The 16,572-nt window shown below is 36.5% G+C and overlaps 1 pseudogene; it reads left to right on the top strand.

The window, feature by feature from the left end:
- LOC125996594 (histone-binding protein RBBP4-like) overlaps positions 1-16,128 on the top strand; it is a 66,151-nt pseudogene extending 50,023 nt beyond the window's left edge.
- Positions 16,129-16,572: the final 444 nt, after the last annotated feature.

The raw sequence follows: 16,572 nt of genomic DNA, 5'->3' as shown, positions 1-16,572 counted from the left end.
TTTTCCCATTGTGTCCTTTGCAGTATGGTGTTTTCTGTATGTTGTACTGGATTTTATTAACTAGAGGATATAAATATGCTTTTGAAGCGGGGGTGGGAAGCACATCATGCCATTGGTCAGCCCTCCTGCTGAATCCCTCCTGCTGGGTGCAAGGCACTGATTGCTTGCTGCCTCCAGGTGGCTGGTAACTCGCCATATTGCCAATAAGTGCTCCTGCTTGTTCCCTTCAAGGGCCTGGCTCTTGCCACCTGGTGGGGAACACTGCCTTTCAGTTTTCCTGCTGTCTCCCTTCAGGGCCAGAGGCTGGAGACCAGTCGATTGCCACCTGCAATAACTAACATTTGCTGGAACATTAATAGAGCAGTTAGTGGCTAATAGGTATGTTTTGAAGTTTAACTAATTTGGGTAAAAGGCCCACCTTTGTCTAGCTGTGTGACTTCAGGCAATTTCATAGCATCTCTGAGCTTCAGAAATTCATGGTTGATAAAATGAGAGAAAAACTGTATCTACTCCTTTCTGACTTAGGATGCATACTGGTCCAGGAGTTCATACAGGACTAACATGTAACTCATGTCTACTGGTGGTGATTCAATGCAATAGATATTTGCTTTTCACTCCACCTCATTTTCAGTGCTCTTCAGCTGATAGATTTGCTCCTTGTGCTTAGTCAGACATGTTGATGAGACTCTGGAGAACAATGCTTCTTTACTTCAACAACTTTGACTTTTGTGGCTGGATTATTCTGGTGGTAGAAATGGGAGAATGAAAGAGTTAGTAGCATCTTCTAAACTAAATGCCAACAGCACATCATGCTCTATCGTTAGAATCAAAAGCATCTGCAGACATTTCTAAATTTTTCCTGGGAATTGGAAAGATTCTCTGGAGCAGAGAATCACTGAAAGAATCACTGGCATAGAAGCATACCTCTATAAAAAGAATGACAGAGAAAAAAGAAAGGAGAGCTTAAACATCAGGAATGACTTGCTCCTTCATAAAAGGACATGCTTCTTTTCTCTTTCCCCCATTATATGATGAAAGCAGAGCCCTTGTGTCTCCCAGACCACCAGAAGATGGGAAGTACAGTGTCCTTTCAAACCCTCTTGCTAGGAGAAGATTATGGCTCTTGCTTGCAGGGAACAAATACTTTACCTAACAATATGGTTGTCATTGGAACTTTGCCTGTGATTTTTCCCTGCTGCTTAGATAACCCCTACCCTGTTTATCCAACCTTAGAATAAGCCTCTTAACTTTACAATTCAATAACATAAACCTTCTTCCCAAAACAGAGTGTGATTTCTCCCCCACTTCCAGAGCTTTGCATGTGTGATTTCTTTTGTCCTTAATTCCCATCCTATAGTTAATGTTTACTAATTTCCTAATGAGGGAATTAACTAGGGAAGGTTTCCTAATAACACAAATTAGGTGTTCTTCCTTTTCCTCCCCCCATTCTAATCAATGTTTGTTACCCCAAGGTATTTTCTTCTACATACAACACAATTTATGATTATATATTTCCTTGTAGGATTAGTTGATTAATGTCTGTGTTGCAAAGGCATTTGTCTCTCTCCTTATAATCCAGGACCTAGTGCCTGGCATATCAAATAATTACAAAATGCAGAAATATAAAATGAGTGAATGAATACTAGATATTAATCCAATTAAAACTCAGATTTCCAAAGACCTGTTTTTTTTTTTTTTTTTGTTTTTGTTTTTTTTTTTTTTTTTTTTTTTTTGCACTCTTTCCTTTAAATCATCACACATTACTGGTTTCAGAAAAGGAAAAGAAACCCCAAACTCCAGTATCAGATTTGCCCTTTTCCTGTCTACTCATAGTAAAAGGCTGTCCCTGAACACAGTGATCAGTGCCTCACCCCAGCCTGCCACCTCAGTTACTGTGTTTGCAAGAAAAGCACAAGTCTCCTACTTCCTGTTTGGGAACCATGGTGAAGAGTCTAAACAGAGCTTGGGCAGTTTGAATGCGATCCCAGGGGGAGTAGCTGAGCACTTAGGCATCAAATTGGCCATCTCTGAACTACTACAGGTAAGTCTTACTTTCTTCTTCAGGTCTTGGCGTAGTCTGAGTCACCCCCCTTGCCCATTAGCAGTATGACTTCTGTATTTTGGAAACTGACTGGGTATTTGGATTTCTCCTTCCTTAGACCTGGGGGAATAAAAAATCTGCACTTCTAGCTTGTTGCCCTTTCCCACACACATCCTGCACCCTCCCAGTAGTTTCTTGATGGGGAATTGAACCCTGACTTACAAAGAACCTGGTAAGAGTCCCCCAGCCTTCTATGGTTCTGCAAAGCTTCTCTCTAGCAGACAGGTCAAAAAGGCTTTTGGGTCAGAGTTCTTTTTCATTCTCTGAAGTAGTATCCTATTACTTTTTGTTGAGGCTGCATAGGATTTATCTAAAAGTAATGCCTATACATACACCAAAATTTCTCATCATTGGCAGAAAAAAAATCTGTGGTCCCAAGGAAGGATTATGAGGAGCAAGTCCCTTGAAATACAGGTCTGCTGGAGTAAACAAAACAGACAGGCAAACAAAAAATAGATCAAGAGGAAAATGAGGCATCAGCCACTGCTGACAAAGGGCAAAACTTTGGCTGTGCTCTAGGCATAATGAGAGAGCCCATTAAGCCCTAAAGATGGCAAAACCCTGGTGACATAACTCGTTGAGTTTATTACATTACCTCTGAAGAGTGCTTGAAATCATTATGAGCAGAGAACACTGCTGTCCCCCGCAGCACATCCCACCGAACTTGAAATATAATATAGCTTTCAGAGAGGGAGCGTCTATGGTCTGATCCAGCAGTATGGTATCCAGGCTACATATCTGGATTTAAGATGCTTGATGACCGACCTCAAGTGACTAACTCCAAATGAAATGATTTTAACCTGCGCTGTGATTAAATTTGTTTATGCAGGGTATTATAGGCAACAAACAACAAAAATAAAAGTTTCAATTTTATACGTATACCATGGAATTTGAGGGTAATTGTGTTATAGTGCAGGTAAATGAATGCCTTCTATCACAAGTCAGTCACTTTTTCCAATTTAAGAAAAATTCTGTGTATTTATTTCCCAAGTTTGTTGTGCATAGGCTAAAGAGCACTGATTTTCTAAGAGAGGCCTGCTTCCAGAATGATGAAGACAGAAGTTTCGCTGTTGTTTCTACTTTAATCTGATTTACTGTTTATGTGAGTCATTAATATGATGAGCTAGTCAGGTTTCCACTAAAATCAATTTTCTACAGCTTCTGGTCTTTTCTCCCTTATCCCTCTTTGAAATGTTAAATACTAAAGTAGTACAAGATTGTAATGTAGCCAAGACAGAACACATGTATTCATGTGTTTTATACAGAGCAAAAAGTGAAATTCTCTTTTTCAACCCCTACCCTAAAGCTAAATTCATCCTCTTCCCTTTCTTGAAATAAACACCATAAAAAGAGGTATATTCTGCAGATGACAAACTTTCCCCCTAACAATATGCTTTAATACATACAGATTAGAAAGATAAATGTATACAAATCGTGTTGTAATACTTTTAAGCAAATAAGACAGTCCCATTACATATTTTATCTCTATCTCACCTTTGTTACTCAAGAACATGGTTTGGATCTTGTTTCATGCTTATGTTAGATACAACTAATAAACTTTCATATAATGCTCAATTCCATAATTATCATAGTTTATTTTATTTTTCCTATAGTTTCTCTTAATTATTTACTATTATAGAATTACCTGAAAATATGTATACATATGGACTCTGCGCACACAAATGTGTATACTATTTTTTTTTTTTTTTTGGGTTTTTGGATCACACCCAGCAGAGCTCAGGGTCACTCCTGGCTTTATGCTCAGAAATCACTCCTGGCAGACTCAGAGGACCATATGGGACACTGGATTCGAACCACTGACCCTCTGCATGTAAGGCAAATGCTTTACCTCCATGCTATCTCTCTGGCCCCATTATTGATATATTTAATATATATGTTGTGTGAGAAAGCGTGCATTTAAATTTTTTTATTTTTCTGTATATTTTTAAAATATAATCATGTGAGATGCATAGTTGCAAAGTAGTTCATGATTGAGTATTAATGTTCCAATACCCATTTCTACACCAGTGCTCATTTCCCACTAACAATGTTCAGAGTTTTCCTCCTGCCCCACCTTCCACCATCCTGCCTCTGTGGCAGATTTTTTTAATATCTTTCTCTCTCTCTCTCTCTCTCTCTCTCTCTCTCTCTCTCTCTCTCTCTCTCTCTCTCTCCTGTTTTTCCTTTTAGGCACTGTATTTTTCAGTACTGTTGCTGAAGGAGTATCATGCATATCAATTTACCTCCTTTCAGCAACCAGTTCTTATCCAGAATAATTATTTCTACCTATTATAGTGGTTCCTTCTCTGTCCTGACTGCACTCTCCTACCCCCCTGCTTGTGGCAAGCTTCTGACCATGAACAAATTCTTCGGATCCTTGTCTCTATTGTCTTTGGGCATTATTACCATATTGGTTTTTTGTAAATGACCTGAAAATGACTGTGATAATTCTACATCTGTCTGTCTCTCTATGACTCATTTTACTCAGTATACTACTCTCCATATCCATCCATGCATAAACAAATTTCATGACTTAATTTTCCTAACAACTGTGTAGTATTTCGTTGTGTAGATGTACCATAGTTTTTTTTTAATCTACTAATCTGTTCTCAGACACTTCGATTATATCCAGATTCTGGCTATTATGAGCAGTGCTGCAAAGAACATAAGCTTGCAGACACCTTTTCTACACTTTTCTACAGTGTTCAATTTTATTTTTTTGAGGAATGTCCATATTGTTTTCCAAAAAGGCTAGACCAGTTGATTTCCTACCATCAATGAATTAGAGTCCCTTTCTTTTCTCACCTGTGCTAGCACTGGTAGTTTTTGTTCTTCTCAATATGTGCCAGTCTCTGTGTTGAGAAGTGCTATCACACTGTAGTTTTGATTTGCATCTTCATGATGATTAATGAGGTGGAGCATTTTAGTTTATAAATCTTTATTTGAGCATCATGTAACAAGCATGTTTGTAGTTGGGTTTCAGTCATAAACAGAATACCCCATTTCACTAGTGCAACATTCCTACCACCAATGCCCCATCTCTTTCCCCTGTCTAATTTTGAGACAGGCATTCTACTTCTCTCATTCTTTAACATTGTTATGCTAGTTGTTAGTGTAGTTATTTCCCTAACAGCATTCACCACTCTTTGTGCTGAGCTTCAAATTGTGAGCCAGTCCTTCTGGACCTTCCAGCTCTTAACTCTATTGTCTCTGGGACTTATTACAGTAATATCTTTAATTTTTCTTAAAACCATAGATGAGTAAGACTATTTTCTGTTTATCTTTCTCCCTCTGACTTATTTCACTCAGCATAATAGATTCCAGGTACATCCATGTATAGGAAAATTTCATGACTTCATCTTTCCTGACAGTTGCATAATATTCCATTGTGTATATGTACCAGTTTCTTTAGCCATTTATCTTTTGAAGGGCACCTTGGTTGTTTCCAGAGTCTGGCTCTTGTAAATAGTGCTGCAATGAATATAGATGTGAGGAAGGGATTTCTGTATTGTATTTTTGTGTTCCGAGGGTATAACCGTAAGAGTGGAACAGCTGGATCATATAGGAGTTCAATTTCCAGGTTTTTGAGGAATCTTTATATTGCTTTCCATAAAGACTGTTCTAGACAACATTCCCACCAGCAGTGAATAAGAGTTACTTTCTCTCCACATACCCGCCAGCAGTGAGTGTTCTTGTTTCTTTTGTGATGTGTGCCAGTCTCTGTGGTGTGAGATGGTACTTCATTGTAGTTTTGATTTGCATTTTCCTGAGGATTAGTGATGTGTAACATTTTTTCATGTGTCTTGGCCATTTGTATTTCTTCTTTAAGGAAATGTCTGTTCATTTCTTCTCTCCATTTTTTGGAGGGGTTATATGTTTTTGTCTTATAAAGTTCTATCAGTACCTTTTTATATTTTGGATATTAGCCCCCTTATCTGATAGATATTGGGTGAATAGTTTCTCCCATTCTGTGGGTGGCTGTTGTATCTTAGACACTATTTCCTTTGATGTGCAGAAAGAAGATTCTCAGCTTAATATAATACCATCTGTTTAATCTCTGCTTCTTCTTGTTTGGAGAGTGCTGTTTCCTTGAAGATTCCTTTAGTCTCAAAGTCATATAGTGTTTTACCTCCATGTTGTTCTATATATCTTATGGTTTCAGGAATGATATCAATGTTTTTAATCCATTTGGATTTGATCTTTGTGCATGGTTTTTGATGGGGGTCTGAGTTCTCTTTTTTTGCAAGTGACTAACCAGTTGTGCCAACACCACTTGTTAAAAAGGCTTTCCTTGCTCCATTTTGTATTTTTTGCCCCTTTATTGAAGATTAGTTGATTGTATGTCTGGGGAACATACTCTGAATACTCAAGCCTATTCCACTGATCTGGGGATCTGTCTTTATTACAATACCATGCTGTTTTGATAACTATTGCTTTATAGTACATTTAAAATTGGGGAAAGTAATGCCTCCCATATTCTTTTTCCCAAGAATCGCTTTAGTTATTTGTGGGTGTTTATTGTTCCAAATTAATTTCAGGAGTGTTTGATTCACTTGTTTGCAAAAATGTCATGGGTATTGTTAGAGGGATTGCATTAAATCTGTACAATGCTTTAGGGAGTATTGCCATTTTAATGATGTTAATCCTGCCAATCCACGAGCAGGGTATGCGTCTCCATTTTATTGTGTCCTCTCTTATTTCTTGAAGCAGGCTTTTGTAGTTTTCTCTGTATAGGTCCTTCACCTATTTAGTTAAGTTGACGCCAAGATATTTGAGTTTGTGGAGAACTAATGTAAATGAGATTTTTAATGTGGCTTTTGGCAAATTAACTCTGTGTTTATTCTCTGAAGAAATTTTTGTTCAACTCTTCTCCCCATTTTCTGATTGCATTAGATTCCTTTTTCTTGTTAAGTTATGCCAGTGCCTTATTTATTTTAGATATTTGCCTCTTATTAGATGCATATTGGGTGAATAGTTTCTTCCATTCTGTAGACAGTCTTTGCATTATGCTCCTCATTTCTTTTGAGGTGCAGAAGCTTCTTTTTTTTTTTTTTTTTGGTTTTTGGGTCACACTCGGCAGTGCTCAGGGGTTATTCCTGGCTCCAGGCTCAGAAATTGCTCCTGGCAGGCATGGGGGACCATATGAGGCGCCGGGATTCGAACCGATGACCTCCTGCATGAAAGGCAAATGCCTTACCTCCATGCTATCTCTCCGGCCCCAAGGTGCAGAAGCTTCTTAATTTAATGTAGTCTCATTTGTTTATCTTTGCTCTTACTTGTTTAATCAATGTTGTTTCATCCTTTAAGATACGTTTAGCTTTAATGTCATGTTTTGTCTATGTTTTCCTCTATGTACCTTATGTACCTCTCTGTAACTTCAGATCTGATAGCAAACTTTTTAATTAATTTTAATTTTTTAAATTTTAAACTTTATTGACTAATTGGTTTCTGGGCCACAACCAGAAGTACTCAGGGGTTAGTCCTGGCTCTGCCATCAGAAATATCCCCTGGCAGGCTAGGAGAACATATGGAATGTCAGGAATCGAACTGGGTCCCTTGCAAATTGGCGGCATGCAAGGCAAATGCCCTACCACTGTGCTATCTCTTTGGCTCCTACTTAATTCATTTTGATTTGATCATTGTACCTGATGTCAGGAAGAGATCTGAGTTCAGTTTCTTGCATGTAACTGACCAGTTTTTCCAGCACTTGTTGTAGAGGCTATTCTTACTCCAATTTACCTTTTTGTCCCTTTATTAAACATTAACTTATCATTTGTCTCAGGGTGTGCAATTCTATACCATTGATCTGGATCTGTCTTTATTCCAGTACCATGCTGTCTTAATTAATGCTGCTATTTAGTACAAGTTGAAGTTGGGAAAGGTGTTGCTCCCTCATATTCTTTTTCATAAGGGTTTCTTTAGCTATCCGTAGAAGTTTATTACATCTGTACAGTGCTTTGGGGAATATTGTCATCTAAGTGATGTTAATCCTCCCAGTCCATGTCCATGGGCAAGAGATGTGTTTACATTATATCCTTTCCTCTTTTCTTTCTTCCTTTTTTTTATTGTTTTTTTTTTTTGGCCACACCCATTTGATGCTCAGGGGTTACTCCTGGTTAAGCACTCAGAAATTGCCCCTGGCTTGGGGGGACCATATGGGATGCTGGAGGATCAAACCGCGGTCCTTCCTTGGTTAGCACTTGCAAGGCAGACACCTTACCTCTAGCGCCACCTCACCGGCCCTGCTCTTTTATTTCTTAAAGGAATGTTTTTAATTTTCTTTGTATAGGTATTTTATCTTTTTAGTTAAATTGATTCTTAAGTACTTGATATTTCTGAGGCATAATTATGAATGGGATGGTTTTTTAAATATATTTTTTTATTATTTGTGTATAGAAAAGCTATGGATTTTGCATGCCTTTTTTAGCCTATTTTACTGTATAAATCGATTGTTTCTAGAATCCTTTTATGAAATTTTTAGAATTTTCTGAGTATAGTATCATTGTCTGTAAATAATGGGAGCCTATACTGGTTCTTTCTTATTCTGAATGCACTTAATATCTTTTTATTAAATAATTGCTAAGGCAAGTACCTCCAGTATCATAATAAATAAAAATGGTGAGAGTGAGCATATTTATCTTGTGCCAGATCTTAGGGAAAAGGCTTTGAGTTTTTCCTCATTGAATGATAGTTTGCATGTAGGGAATTTATTACACACATATGAAAGCCATTTGATGCTCATCTAAGATGAGAATGTGTTAATTCTTAGAACCTCTAAAGATTTTTGGCTTACTTATCAAGGATAAGTTTTCAGATGGTGTAATGTTAATATTAGTTGATCTTACTATAGGAAGATTATTTATATCACCCAGGTAGTGACCATGCAATCTCAAGGGTCCTTCAAAGTTGAAAAGTAAAGAAGAATGAAAGAAAATTAAAGGCATGAGCAAGGTTAGAAATAGAGTTATGTAAGAAGGATTCAGCTTTGTAAATGGAGGATAACAGCCAGACACCAAGGAATGCAAAACAGCCTGTAGAGGCTTCTCTGAAGCAAACAAAACAGAAAAAAAACAAAGCTATTTCTTTAAAAGGCAACTTATTGAATGGAGGAAAACACACATCATACTTCTGAAAGGCAATTAATATTAAATATGTATAAAACTCACGAAATTTACCAAGAAACCCCCATTAAATCTATAAAAATGAGAAGAAAAGCTAGCTACTTAACCAGCAGATAAAATTAAAGTGCATTACTATTTGTTATCAAAGTAATTCAATCAAAATGACATGTGATATTATCACAAACCTATAAAAATATTATTTGATATTTTTCAACTCAACTTTTACCAATAGTTAAAAATTTTGACATGCATCCTTCAATTCACATATATGTGTTAAAATAGCGTTCCATTCTGTGAAATTGGACCTTGCCATTTCTCATGCTTTGAAACACCTGGCAATGCTCTTCCTTCCTGGTTTTTCTCAGGACATCATATGGCTTTCTGGGGATTGAACCCTGGTCAGCCATGTGCAAGGCAAGTCTCTACCTGCATCACGATCACTACCCAATTTTATGGATAACAGGTTCAAGTAATTTTCTTCACTCCAATCAGTACCCAGAACACATCCTATTCAGTATTTCTAGGCAATAACAATAAGAGAAATTGCTGAAACAAAAAGTACAATGTTTTAAATTTTTAATAAAGATGTATTCATTCTCTTTCGTTCTTGTAACAAAACTCCAGAAACTTGCATTTTAAAACAACACAAACTTCCTTAGAAAGAACTCTGCAAATTGTCTGACAGCAGCCTCACAGAGTTCAAATCAAGGTGCTGGTAGGGCTGGTCTCTGGGGCTCTCAGGTAAAATAGAGTCCTTTCAAGTTTGATGTACCATTAGGTAATTCTTGCTATTTTTCTTCCTTGTAATTGGATCTGAATTCCTGAAGATATCACAGTAAATATTATCATGGAGTGTTTGGAGTATGTTTTCTTCAATGGTTCTGGGGTGAACAGTTTATTAACTCATTTTCACTTTTGTGGATGATATAGAATTCCAATTTTATTACTTTACATGTGACAGTGCTATTTTTAAAGGGACATTCCTTTTTACATTTTAAGTCCTGGACTCCTTTGTCAATAATTAACTGTCTATATATGTAAGGATTTAGCTCTATACTTTCAATTCTATCCCATTGGTCACTGTTTTTTGTTGTTTGTGTTGTTCTATCTGCAGTACCATACTTTTGCTTTCTATGGTCTTGTATAGAGTAGTCCATCTTTGTCCTTTTTTTTACCCAGGATTAAGGTAATTTTTATAATTTCATAACATTTTTTCTTATTTTGAAAAAAGCTGTTTGAGTTTATAAAGGGAATGCATTGAATCTGTATAATGCTTTGACAAGATGGCTATTAAACTATGTTTATCATTATGACCTAGGCATGGAGATTTTACAATATCCATGTGCCTTATTATATGTCTCTTAATGTGACATACTTTATAATGACATACTTTATAACTGCATTGTTCTATTTTTTTCTATATTGGAGGTCTCCTAAGGCTCCTATAGCTTCCCAACGCTGTTAAGGAGCTCTGGAACTATTATTTTATAGTTATATGTGAAGTCTTCAGGATTGTTAAGTATCATTTATTTTTGTCTCATTGCTAGGAAAAAGATATCCCATGAAATATTGCACAATAGGGTGAAAATGAACATCCTTTCCTTGTGCCTGATCTTAGAGGAAAATAATCTTTCTTTTTCAATATGTTAGTTTCAGGTTTGTTGTATAGGCCTTTACTATCATATGTTTCTACTATCCTTGTTTTATTGGAGTTTTAAATTGTAGATGGCCATTTTATATTCTATAACTATTTCTTTGCATTTATTAATATATGGTTTTATCTTGACTTTTGCAAATGTGGTATAATGTATTATCTGAGTTATGTATGTAAAGTCATTATTGCATTTTTGAAATAAGTCCCAGTTGGTCATGATGTATGATGCTTTTTATGTAGCTGAAACTGACTCGTTCAAAGTTTGTTGTATCTGAATCTATGTTTATCAGGAATTTTGATTTCACCGTTATTTCTTGTTTTTTGGTGATAACACTGTCTACTTATATATATCAGAGTAATATGACTTCATGAAAAAGTGTTTGGAAAAGTTTCTTCAGTTTTTGGAAGATCTTGAGAAGGATAGGTAATAGATCCTCTTTGCAGTTTTGGTGGAACACATTAGGAAAACAATCTGATTTTGGGCCAAAGTGATAGCACCAAGAGTAGGGTGTTCGCCTTACATGCAGCAGAGTTAGATTCGATTCCTGGCATCCCATATAGTCTCAAGCCTTCCAGGAATGATTCTGGAGTACAGATCCAGGAGTAACTTCTGAATAGCATTGGTTGCTTTTTCTCCCAAAAAACAAACAAACATAAAACAAGGACAAAACAAAAGAAAAACATTAAAAAAAATCTGTTCCTAAATTCTTTAGGGAGGAGAACTTTAGATTACTCTTTCAATTCCCTTGATTATAATTGCTGTGTCATATTTATTTTTCCTATTTCCTCATGGGTTAGTTTTGGGAGGTTTAAGATTCTAAACATATGTCCATTTTTACTTGCTCTTCAACTTAGTGGTATATAATTGCACATGGTATTCTTTTATGACCCTTTGTATTTTTGTAACATTATGTAACATCTCCCATCTTGTTTTCAGTATTATTAATTTTTTTCTTTTAAAAATAACCTCATGAGCTTTTCTTATTAAAGATCAAATTTTGGTTTCATGGATCTTTTGTATAGTCATTTTCTTAGTTCTAGTTCATTTATTATGACTCCTTCAAGTAATGTTAAGCTTGATTTGTTATTTTTTTTATTTCCTTTATATGAGGTTTCTATTTAAGACTTGTTTTCTGACATAAACCTGTTTGGCTCTGAACTTCCCTTTTAGTACAGTACAATGTTTGCTTATATTCTGAAAGCTTGTGTCCTTCACTTTTATTTATTTCCTGGCACTTTAACTTTCTTCTTTGATTTTTTATGCCACAAAATGAGAGAACCTAGAAGAAATGGGCATATTCTTGGATTCCAATAATCTCTCAAGGCTGAACTAAGAAAATATGGTACAAATAAATAGACCTATCACTTTCGAAGAAATTGAAAAATACCAGATAGATTTACAATCTGTGAGATTTTCAAGCCTTTCAAAGCTGAAAAGAGTCCTTTTTAGGCTCTTCCAGGAAATTAAAGAAACATAAACACTCCCAAACAGTTTCTTTGAAGCAAACAGCACCCTGACACCAAAAGCGGAAAGAGACACTACCAAAAAAAAGTACTTCAGGTCAATGTACCTGATGAACACAGATGCAAAGATCCTCAATAAAATTCTAGAGATAGGATCCAATAATTCATTAAGAAGATAATACAAAATGGCCAAGGATTTCTAGGCATGCAAGAATGTTTTACCATATGTAACTCAATTAATGGGATGCACCACACTGTATATAAAAGAAAAAAATAGAAGAAATAAATGAAAAAAATATGGTATGTCAATAGATGCAGAGAAAACATTCAGCAAGATCAAGCTTCCATTGTTAATAAAAAATATACTCTCAACAAAATGGGACTTGAAATAATTTTTCTCAATATAGTCAAAAGTCATTTACCAAAGTCCACAGCAAACTATATACTCAGTGGGGAAAAAGAATAAAAGCCCTCCCTCTAAGACAGACACAAGACCAGGTTGCCTACTCTTTCAACTTCTATTCCACATACTACTAGAAATACTTACCATTGCAATTAGGCAGAAAATACATATTAAGGGCATTCTGATAAGAAAGGAAAAATTTCAACTCTCATTATTTGGGTGATATACTATACTAGAAAACCCTAAGTACTCTATAAAAAAAAAAACCTTTAGCAATAATAGGTTTATATAGTAAAATGGTAGGCTACAAAATCAATATGCAAAAGTCCATGACTTTCCTATATGCAAATAATAAAAAAGAAAAAAGTGATCTTAAAAAATCTCATGCACAATTACGTCTCTGAAAATCAAGTACTTCAAAATAAAAGACCTAAACAAGCTTCAAGACACTACTTCATGGGGCCGAAGAGAGCATGGAGGTAAGGCTCTTGCCTTTCATGCATAAGGACAGTGGTTTGAATCCCAGCATCCCATATGGTCTCCTGTGGCTCCCAGGAGTATTTCTGAGTGTAGAGTCAGGAGTAACCCCTGAGCACTGTCGGGTGTGACCCAAAAACCAAAAACCAAAACAAAACAAAAACACTACTTCAGTAAATAAAAGAGAGTACAAGGAAATGGAAACACATTCTCTGCTCATGGATTGGGAGGATCAACATAATTAAAATGGCAAGAATTGTACAGATTCAATGTAATCCCTTTAAAGATGCCTACAACTTTTTCAAAGAAATAAATCAAACATCCCTAAAATTCTTATGGAAAAATGCAGCCCCCTATTTCCATATCTAAAGCAATCCTTGGGGAAAAAGGGAGGGGTGGCATCAATTTTATCAACTTAAAACTATATTACAAAGCAGTAGTAATTAAAACAACATGGTACTAGAATAAAGATAAGCCCTTAGATCTGTAGAATAGACTTGAATATCCTGAGACAAACCCTCAAGTATATGATCAATTAATTTTTGGTAAAAAATCAAGAAATATTAAATGGACCAAGGAAAGCCTCTTTAACAAGTTATCTTGGGAAAACTGGTCAGCTACATGGAGGAAAATGAACTTAGACCTCTTGTAATGTCATGCACAAACATCAAATAAAAATGGATTAAAGACCATGATATCAGATCATATTCCATAAGGTACAAATGGGGAAAATCAACTCTTCATGACATTGATGCTAATGATATGAACCATCACTAACCAAGCAAGTAGAAGCAAAGATAAACAAATGAGACTACTTTAAGTTAAAAAAATGTCTGCATCTTAAAGGGACCAGTGACCTGGATACAAAGTCTTCCCACTAATTGGGAGAAATTATTTACTCAATATTCATCTGATAAGGGATTAATACCTAAAATATATACGGCACTAATTGAACTTTACAAGAAAGAAATATCCTACTTCATCAAAAATATGGAGAAGAGATGAAGAGAAACTTCCTCAAAGAAGATATACAAATGTCCCAAAGGCACCTGAGAAAATATTTCACATCACTAATCATCACAGAGATGCGAATCAAAACCATGAACTATCATCTCACACAACAGAGACCGGCACATTCAGAAAAAATAAGAAAGGGAGGGCATAGGGCCGGAGAGATAGCATGGAGGTAAGGCATTTGCTTTGCATGTAGAAGGTCGGTGATTTGAATTCTGGCATCCCATATGGTCCCCCAAGCCTGCCAGGAGGGATTTCTGAGCATAGAGCCAGGAGTAACCCCTGAGCAGCTGTGACAAAGAAAGAAAGAAAGAAAGAAAGAAAGAAAGAAAGAAAGAAAGAAAGAAAGAAAGAAAGAAAGAAAGAAAGAAAGAAAGAAAGAAGAAAGAAAGAAAGAAAGAAAGAAAGAAAGAAAGAAGAAAGAAAGAAGAAAGAAAGAAAGAAAAGAAAGAAAGAAGGAAGAAGGAAGAAGGAAGGAAGGAAGGAAGGAAGGAGGAAGGAAGGAAGGAAGGAAGGAAGGAAGGAAGGAAGGAAGGAAGGAAGGAGGGAAGGAAGGAAGGAAGGAAGGAAGGAGGAAGGAGGGAGGGAGGAGAAAGGAGGGAGGGAGGAAAGGAGGGAGGGAGGAAAGGAGGGAGGGAGGAAAGGAGGGAGGGAGGAAAGGAGGGAGGGAGGAAAGGAGGGAGGGAGGAAAGGAGGGAGGGAGGAACGGAGGGAGGGAGGGCAGTGATTGCACAGTGGTAGGGCATTTACCTTGCATGCAGTTATCTGGGACAGACCCGGGTTCGATTCCTGGCATTCCATGTGGTTCCCAGAGCCTGCCAGGAGAAGCTATTTCTGAGCACAGAGCCAGGAGTAAGCCCTGAGCTCCACTGGGTATGCCCAAAATCCAAAAAACCAACCAAACCAAAAGAACAAGAAAAAACAATGTTGACAGGATACAAGGAGAAAGGGACTTTTATTCACTGCTGGTTGGAATGTTCACTGCCCCATTTCTTCTGGAAAACAATACAGACATTCTGAAAAAAAAAAAATCTAGGAATTGACTCCACTTCTTGGAATACACCTCAAGGATCCAAAATCAAAATGGAGAAAATACATATGTTTCTTGTAACTCTATACACAGTCTCCAAAATTTGGAAACAACATGTATGTCCAAGAATAGATGACTATATAAAGAATCTAAGCTATGTATGCACAATGAAATATTACTTGGCTATAAGAAATAATAGTCATTGGGGCCGGAGAAATAGCACAGCGGCATTTGCCTTGCAAGCAGCCGACCCAGGACCTAAGGTGGTTGGTTCGAATCCCGGCGTCCCATGTGGTCCCCTGTGCCTGCCAGGAACTATTTCTGAGCAGATAGTCAGGAGTAACCCCTGAGCGCCGTGGGTGTGACTCCAAAACAAAACAAAATAAAACAAAACAAAAGAAATAATAGTCATGAAATTTGCTGCTACATTCAGGAATGTGTAGAGTATCATGATGAGTGAAGTTAGTCAGAGGAAGAGAGAATTACACAGAATGATCTCTCTAATGTACGGACATACAGAAACATAATGGTGGAATAATGAATACCCAAATGCAATGGGAAAAAAAGATGAGAACTGGTATTTAATAGGAAATATGACAATAGTAAAGCCAGGGTAGGAAAGACAGGCTGTGATGACTATGGTAGAGGAAAGCCCTCAACTAGGAGGAGAAGGTTGTTCTGAAAGGTGATTGAGTGTTGTATATGATTTAGCAACAGTTTTATAAACCACAGTGTAAACTTAAATTTAAAAAATGCCTCTTATAGAAACCGATTTGTGGATGGGAGGCAAATGGGGACGAAGGGTATCAGTGGAGGAAAATGGACACTGGTAAACTGATCATTGTTGAAACAATATATGCCTGAAACCCAACAATGAATAATTTTGTAAGTTCATAGTGACTAAAAAATTTCCTCTTTGATTTTCTTATTGACCCAATAGTTAGTAGCATATTGTCAAGTCTCCACATGTTTTAGGTTTTGCTAATTTTTATTTTCTAATTATTTTTTTAATTTGGTGTGATCATAATCTGAAAATATACTTGGTAAATTTATTTCATTATGACTTTACTGATACTTGTCAAATGTCCTCAAATGAGATCTATACCATGTATACCATGTTCACACAGTGTATACAAATGTGTGTGCAGGGGTGAGGGGTGGGGGTGTAGTGTGAAAAGTGTATTAAGAATATGTGATCCAACTACTCATTTAAGCCTTTATCTTGGTTTTTTTTTCCTCTCTTGTTGAGGAATTAATGAGAATGGAGTATTGAAGTAACCATTATATTGCTATTGATGTTTTTCTGAA

This window comes from Suncus etruscus, chromosome 1 (genome assembly GCF_024139225.1).
Source record: "Suncus etruscus isolate mSunEtr1 chromosome 1, mSunEtr1.pri.cur, whole genome shotgun sequence".
NCBI classification, from domain to species: domain Eukaryota; kingdom Metazoa; phylum Chordata; class Mammalia; order Eulipotyphla; family Soricidae; genus Suncus; species Suncus etruscus.
Note: the sequence above shows the minus strand (reverse complement) of the source record. Positions and strands in the feature narration are given on the sequence as shown.